The 7,970-nt window shown below is 47.8% G+C and overlaps 1 protein-coding gene and 1 non-coding gene across 4 annotated transcripts in view; both read right to left on the reverse strand.

Annotated features, from left to right (window-relative positions):
- The window catches only part of CRACR2A (calcium release activated channel regulator 2A), a 138,830-nt gene that overhangs the window by 107,426 nt on the left and 23,434 nt on the right, over window positions 1-7,970 (reverse strand). The window lies entirely within an intron of this gene.
- Window positions 3,832-3,938, reverse strand: LOC119473810. Its single transcript, XR_005203046.1, has one exon. It is a non-coding gene; the product is annotated as a U6 spliceosomal RNA (small nuclear RNA).

Here is a 7,970-nt window from a genome sequence, read left to right on the forward strand (position 1 = left end):
CGATCTCGGCTCACCGCAACCTCCGCCTCCTGGGTTCAGGCAATTCTCCTGCCTCAGCCTCCTGAGTAGCTGGGATTACAGGCACGCGCCACCATGCCCAGCCAATTTTTTGTAGTTTTTTGTAGAGATGGGGTTTCACCGTGTTGACCAGGATGGTCTTGATCTCTTGACCTCATGATCCACCCGCCTTGGCCTCCCAAAGTGCTGGGATACAGGCGTGAGCCACCGCACCCGGCCCACATTTATCATTTCTGATGTCAGCACAGGACACACAGCACCAACAGAGACTCATCCTTGCCTTATTAGAACAGCTACCAGGAAGAGGACTTGTGCAAAGGGCCCCCATCCCTGCTGTGAACAGTCTCCCTCCATTGTCTTATCCACTGGCTTTTTTAATCCTATACCAGACACTTTCATGAAAATGTTGATACAGCTGCCTCTGACCACAAATGTGAATCAATTTCCCTAGACTAAACAAAAACAGAATTGGGAATCAGAAATGTTTTCTCATCCCAGCTCAGTCACTACTAAATAGGTACTCTTCATCTATTTCCTTCTCTTCTCTAAGCCTCAGTTCCCTCATCTGTGCATTGACTGGGCTGGACAAGACGATCTTTAAGAACCTCCAGACTACCTTTAAGACTGTATGTTCCCAGGGACTTTGCACTCCTCCTTAGCATTTATGCCCACTGTAATTAAACAATTCCTGGTGCAACTAGTGAACATCTTATCACTCCTGCTGGACTGTGAGCTCCCTGAGGCCAGGGACTGTCTGCCTTGTTCCCAGTAATACTTGCAGCTTTGACTCGAGTGCTGAGCACGGAGTAGCACGCCATGTCTGCAGCACAGACACACAGCTGGTCCCTGGCATGCCCTCTGTCTGGGCTGGAGCTATGAGTGGACAGCAACCAGCCTTAGGCCTTCTCACCATGATAGGGCTTTTCTAATGGTGCTTGTTCTCTGGAGAACATTGTTTCTCTCCATGGTTCAGGTGGCCAATTAGTGTTAGATTTATCCACCCTTCCAGCCAACCCTGGAAAAATCTTTTGGATTTTCTGATAAATAGGAGGAGGTCAGCGGTGGTGGGGGGGGCAGTTGAAACTGTGTGTGTATTTGCATTCAAAATACCCTATTGCTCAATTGGAAGCATTTTCACAGGTCCTCTGACTTGGTGGCACAGAGAGACTAAGGCCTCCCTAGGGGCAGCTGAGTGCCCAGTGAGACTTAGCAACTCCAGCCACGGTTCTCCATCCTGCTCCCTAACTTCCCTGGCCTCACATCTCCCTAGCTCACATTCAGGTGAGCCCTGCATCTCACTTGAAGATGCCAGGCCTTTCTCCCTCAAGCCCATAGTGGGCAAGGATGTTGGGGTTCTTGCAGGAAGGAGGACGCCTGCAATGACCTCCACCAGGGCCTCCTACCCAGGGAATCCCAAAGCTCCTCCTTGGGGCCAAGAAGTGCATTTGGGCCTGTACTTACCATTCTGCAGCATCTCTTTCAACATTAAATCAGTGGCCACTGACCTTACAGTGTCAGTCATACGGCAGTGTCCACAGAAGGAAGAGACCTCCCTCCTTTAAAGATGTTTGCTTCCAGAAAATGAAATGAAGACATTCCTATGCCCTTCCTTCGTTTCTAGGACAATGGGTAATGTCAAATCCCCAGCAGGGCTGACAACCAAAGACTAAGAATAACGACGCATCAGTTGTTCCCCTCTGTTTCCTCTTCTCTCTCCTTCCAACTCAGGCCCCCACCACCCAGCCCCAGCGCTCAGTGTATCGCAGTCCCTCGATTCTTCTTGTCAGGTGGCGTTTAATGGCTTCTTCTCTACCCTGAAGGCAAGATTATACCCAGGGTGACCTCTCAGCTCCCAGACTGTTGGCCCTTTCTGAGTTCACTGTTCGAAACAACGCCTGGGAAATGCACGCATGGGATCCAGTGATGAGATGAGTGAGTTTTCGTACCAGCACTCTCACACCCTCTCAGCTCCTGCTGAGCCAGCCGGAAAAGTCAGCGAGGACTCTGCTTTCATGGGCATTGTTAATGAAAGTTTCGCTTGCTTCAGTTTGCAGAAAGTGGGGCATGGATCTGCGCTTCATTATGCAGTGTCCCGCGAGATGCCTCCCCAAGGCAGCTGGCTGGTTATTAACTAAGTGCAGCTAGCACTGTGTGTGCTTCGAGGCTGGCTGCTCTCATTCCAGCCTGGTGGTCTGAGGATAGGAGACAACAGTCCCTTAGCAGAAGTTTGTCAGAAGTGATGTGACTTAGTTTAGGGATCTGCAGGTGGGACTGACCTCTAAGACATTGGCGGGGCCATCCAATGATGTCCACAATATCACCCAGGTCTTCTGGGGCTGCAAAACAAATAGCTTTGCCGGCATTCACAAAGCCACCACTGTAAGGTGGAACCGCTGGTGTGGGGGAGGGGCTGAGTGCAGCCTGGAGGGAGACACCCTTATGCTCATGATGGGTAAGAGAACACCACGTGTTCACACGGCGCACCTCACCCTTCACTGGTCCCCGCTGCTGTGGAATGGAGTGTGAGCTCGCTTCCTGGGCTGCTTGGGCTTTTTTGGTCTAAGGAGGTGCAGCAAGCACTATTTTCCTAAATAGGACAGGACAGAATGCAGAGAAAAAAATGGAGAGGAATTCATCTCTCTGAGGAAAAGGAAATGTTCTCTGGTGGGCTCTCTGCAGAATTAGCACCCACCCGCCTTGGCCAGTAGCTGTTCCATCGTAGTCATCCTGCCTCGGATTTTCCCTCCAGCCAGTCCTCTCTGCTTTCACTCACTTCGCTTCCATCTTCCGGAAGATGTCTCTTCCATCTCACCAAATCTCCTCCGCCCATTAGGCAGGGTATTAGTCTATAAGGGTTACCAACAAATTATCAAAAACCAGGTGTCTTAAAGCAACAGATTTCTTCTCTCACAGTTCTGGAGGCCAGAAGTCCTAAATCAAGGTGACCGCCAGGCTGTGTCCCCACTGAAGGCTCCTGGAGAGAATCTGCTCCTCGCTTCTTCCGGCCCTGGTACCTCCAGGTGTGCCTTGGCTCGAGGCCGTAGCGCTCCAAGTCTGCCTCTGTCCTCACTTGGCCTTCTGTTCTCTGTGTCGCTCCTCTGTGTGCCTCTTTGAGAAGACACTTGTCACTGAATTGAGGGCCCACCCAGGTAACCCAGGATGATCTCATCTCAAGATCTGTAATTTCATTACCTCTGCAAAGACTGCTTTTTTCCAAATAAGGTCATATTCACCAGTTCTGGCAATTAGGACATGGGCCTATCTTTTTACCATTCACCCCTCTGCACATACTAATTCTCAACGCTCAGAATACATCAGCTCATCTAGGGAGATTTTTAAACACTCCAGATGTGTGGGCTTCACTCCAGAAATCTGTTTTCACATGATCCTGGATGGGAAATTAAATAAGCATTTTCTTTTCTTCAATTCCCCAGTTTCTCAAGTGCAGCCAGGATGGTGAGGCGGGGAGAGGACAGCCACATCTCCGGGACAGTACTTCACTGAAGAAGACATTATCAATAAATCACACCAGCTTGCACTGATCACTTTCCCCTCCAGGGTTTCTTTTTTCTGACTGAGTCATGAATCAGGCTGTCATCTATTGTTTTGCAAATGTTGCACAAAGAATGTCAGACGCTTTGGAGATCATTTAACCCAGTGACGCCCCACCCTAACCAATCAATGCCCCATTATTATAGCAAATACGTAGAAAAACCCTCTTTACCACCTGAAATAAAATTCCTAGAAAAGCCAGTCGACCCAAATGCATAATGTAGCCCTAATTGTAATAAAAGAAGAAAAAGGAAATGTGATAAAAATATTATATATATATATGGCACACTTGGCATGTCATCCTGTGCAGGAGCCATGCTAGTCTTCTCTGTATTATTCCAATTTTGGTATACTCGCTGCCAAAGTGAGCACAGAAATGCGATTCTTAGTAAAATAATATGTCTTTCAATACGAAAGTGCTCATGCACGACTGCACTGGAACACATAATGAAGTAGGTGCCTCCACCTACCTATCATGGATAAGTTTAGATTTAACAGCAGACAAATAGAAGCCACTTCATATAAGAAGTACAAGGAAATAAAAGAACAGAGGGATATAGGAGGACACTAGAAGAAAAAAGTGTTACAATGAGAAAGAAGAACCCCCCATTCCTGGCTGTACATGACAACAGGAAGAAGGAAATAACCTTCCCTGAGGTACACATAACAAGCCAGATCAAACTACAGATGTGCCAGAAGAGAAAACAAAGAAGCACAGGATCCTGTCTCATGAGCGCAGTCTTGCATGCAAGGGTAGCGTCATGATAATTTATTATGCTGTGACATGTGGCAGGATAGTGACAAAGCATCACAGAAAACATGTTTCCATTCTGGAAATCTCACCATGGGGAGGCATATATTCAGTCTTTAACATTTAAAAAAAAAAAAAAAAACAAGGCATCCAGGCATGGTGGCTCATGCCTGTAATCCCAGCACTTTGGGAGGCCGAGGCAGGCAGATCACTAGGTCAAGAGATCTAGACCATCGTGGCCAACATGGTGAAACCTCATCTTCACTAAAAATACCTCGTCTCCACTAAAAATACAAAAATTATCTGGGCATGGTGGTGCATGCCTGTAGTCCCTGCTACTCAGGAGGCTGAGGCAGGAGAATCATTTGAACCCCGGAGGCCGAGGTTGCAGTGAACCGAGATCACGCCACTGCACTCCAGCTTGATGACAGAGCAAGACTCTGTTTAAAAAAAAAAAAAAAAAAGCCTTTAAAATGACATCCTTTTAGTATAGGCAGTGAGAAGAGGAGGATGGATTGGGAAAAGTTGTTTGATAGATCTTGAAGGAGAAAGGAGAATATCAGAGTCACAGGGAAGAACAAAAGGCAACCCCAAACAACCATGATAGCTAATTTTCCCAAGAGATTTCTTATCATTGTACTACAAATATAAATATATGGGATGAGAATATTAATTACTTTTAAAGAAGCTTTTATAAACAAGTTTGGGGTGCCTCTGCTAATTTAAAATAGTATCCGGTTCTACATCTGTTAGATGCAATCTCAAATTTCCCGTTACAGACCTGCACATGGGCTCCGTGCTTTGCGGTAACTGCACATTGCACTGTGCCCTTTTCAGTTAAAGGTATATTTCGAAATGCTCTAATCTAGACAGAATGCATGAAACAGGGAAATTGTTTCATCATTTCAAGGTTTTTGTCTTTATTCTATTTAGGCTTCTCTTCCTAAAACAACCATTTCTTAAATCCTGGGCTTTTGACTTAACTTCTTTGAAAGTGTGTGAAGCATTGCTTTAGGGGCCAACACTGACCCCATTAGAAACACTCATCATACAAGGGTTGAAAAACCACCGGTTGCATACTATATTCATTATTTGAGTGATGGGTTAATTAGAAGCCCAAACCTCGGCATTATGCAATATACCCATGTAACAGACTTGCACATGTACCTCCTAAATCTAAAAATAAAAAAATAAGGAATACTGATCAAGCCTAACCTCATTCATTCCCATCATGAGGAAACAGGCCCCAGAGGGTAGGTCAACTGTAAATTTTGCTCCCCTTCCTGTCACTAAGTTCCTTGAGGACAAGGAGGGTATGGAATGTCGCTCTTGTGCCTGTGCACAGCTGCCAGCACAGAGAAGCACACATATCAATCTGTGGCCCTGGATGTGCCTGCTGTCTGTATTCCACCAGGGCTCTGGATTCTCCTTTTCAGCCTGAAAACAACTCGTTTCTAACTGCTCTTCCATAGGAAGCACAGGCAACAGATCCCCAGAAGTCACCTGGGACTGAGTTTCAACACTTTTGTTTTGCACAATTTCAGCACTCACACCAGCTGCAGCTGAAGACCATAGCATTTCAATGAAAAGCAACTGGCTCCCTCCCCACCCCCCCTGCCCATAGGCTGCTGTGGTTAGCACTGCACTCAGAGACAGAATAAATAAAAAGAAAAAGCCCCCGTTGTTCTAAGATAACCACAGAAATGACAGATGCTGTTGCATGCAAACTTGGGGGAGAAGAGAGATAAACAGCAACAATAAAAATCCAACAAAGCATGGTGACAAGAAGCCTGAGTGGGCAAGTCCTCTTGCTGAGGTGTGATGTCAGAGATCAGATGGAACGTGCCCTCTTGGTCCCACCCTCCCCTCACCCCTGAACTCTTCCTCTTCCAGCTGTTTGGGTTTAGAATTTCTTCAGCAGCGAAGAAGATTTTGCCCCACTGGAAGAACGCTAACTTCCAGGGTGAGTGCCCTTTGGGAGACCCCCAGCCCCAGCTTACAGGATGAACAAATGGCCAGGAATGAGAAAAGCTGAGATGGAGTGGTAAAGGGAGGGAGGTTTCCTTTGGCTCACCTTTCAACCCCAAGTGGGCTCCAGAGAGCTGCCAGCTGTGGCCATGTTCATCCTGGGGTGCGGGCAGAAGGATGGCTCAATACCTTAGCTCACAGCCACCACTTCCGGGCTCCACTTCCTTCCTTCATCAAGTAGTGTAAAATCATGAGGACCCACGACAGCTGGAAGCACCCACCTTGTCCATGGTTGCCATGGTGTATTTGTCTTTTTTATCACATTCTGGACACAACCCAACACATCCAAGTCACCAATACCACACACACCTGGTGGTACTGCAGCTTTCTGTTGACCTGTGTGAACTAGCCCTCAGGCACCAGGGTTCTCACTCACACTGAGCACGCGGCCTGCCATTCAGAAGTTGCTCAATACACGTTTTTGGACTGAAAGAGCAAAAAGGTCAGGGGAGCCAATTCCACTCTACAAAATGGGAAAAGCCATCAAGGAACAGCCGTCACGTTAGTTAGGTGACCACATACGTATTGTCACCCACCTTCTTTGCAGCGTGTCGCCATCTCACCCATTTTCAGAGCTGCCCTTATCTTTGCCATGACCATCATCACCATGGCATCCGTGACAACAGACTTAAAAGGTGAGAGGCGTCATTGTAAACCACACCTTTCTAAAAAAGACTTTGGAAGCAGCATGATAGATTGGCTAAAATGTCAGGTTGTAGAGACAGAAAAACCTGGGTTCAGATCCTAGTTCTGCCTACGAGTTATGAGTCTTGGTGAAGCCACTTCACTCTGCTACCATTCCCTTGTCTGGAAAAGGGAGATAGTGCTACCACTGTCTCAGGGTCGGGGGGTGGTGGCCTGCTGAAACAACCCATGCAGTCGAACAACGCTTCTGACTGTCTTGTATTTCATTTTTACGATCTCCATACAGCTACTCAGACAGTGCGCTAAAGCAAGAAGAGAGCAGAGCTCTTTCCCTTCCACTTTTCAGCTCCTGGGATGAAGGCCCGGACATAGCAAGGCAGGGGCTGCAAACTCAAGCATGCAGAAGAGTAACAGAAATGGGCCCAGTGGTCAGGGGCCGATGAAGCAGAATCGCTTTCATATCCAACCTGACCTCCCCCTCTGCTGGAAAAAGACGGCCTCCCTGGCTTTCAGTTTCCCCCTTGAAGATACATGAGTACGTGAGTGGTTTCCCTTCCTCCTTCATCTCCTGTGAGAGAAAGAGCACAGTGTTGCTAGATGGCAGTCAACACTCAAGCTGAACGCAAAAGGGTCAGCAAGATGTGATGGGGAAGACGCTGGGGGCAGGGCAGGGAGGTCTCTTTAAAGAAAGGCCGGGGGCGGTGGCTCACACCTGTAATCCCGGCACTTTGGGAGGCCAAGGCGGGTGGATCGCGAGGTCAAGAGGTCAAGACCATCCTGGCCAACATGGTGAAACCCCATCTCTACTAAAAATACAAAAATTAGCTGGGCGTTTGGCACGCCCCTGTAGTCCCAGCTACTCGGGAGGCTGAGGCGGAAGAATCACTTGAACCCAGGAGGCCGAGGTTGCAGCAGTGAGCCGAAACTGTGCCACTGTGCTCCAGCCTGGCAACAGAGCAAGACTCTGTCTCAAAAA

This window comes from Cebus imitator, unplaced genomic scaffold (assembly GCF_001604975.1).
Source record: "Cebus imitator isolate Cc_AM_T3 unplaced genomic scaffold, Cebus_imitator-1.0 Scaffold187, whole genome shotgun sequence".
NCBI lineage: Eukaryota > Metazoa > Chordata > Mammalia > Primates > Cebidae > Cebus > Cebus imitator.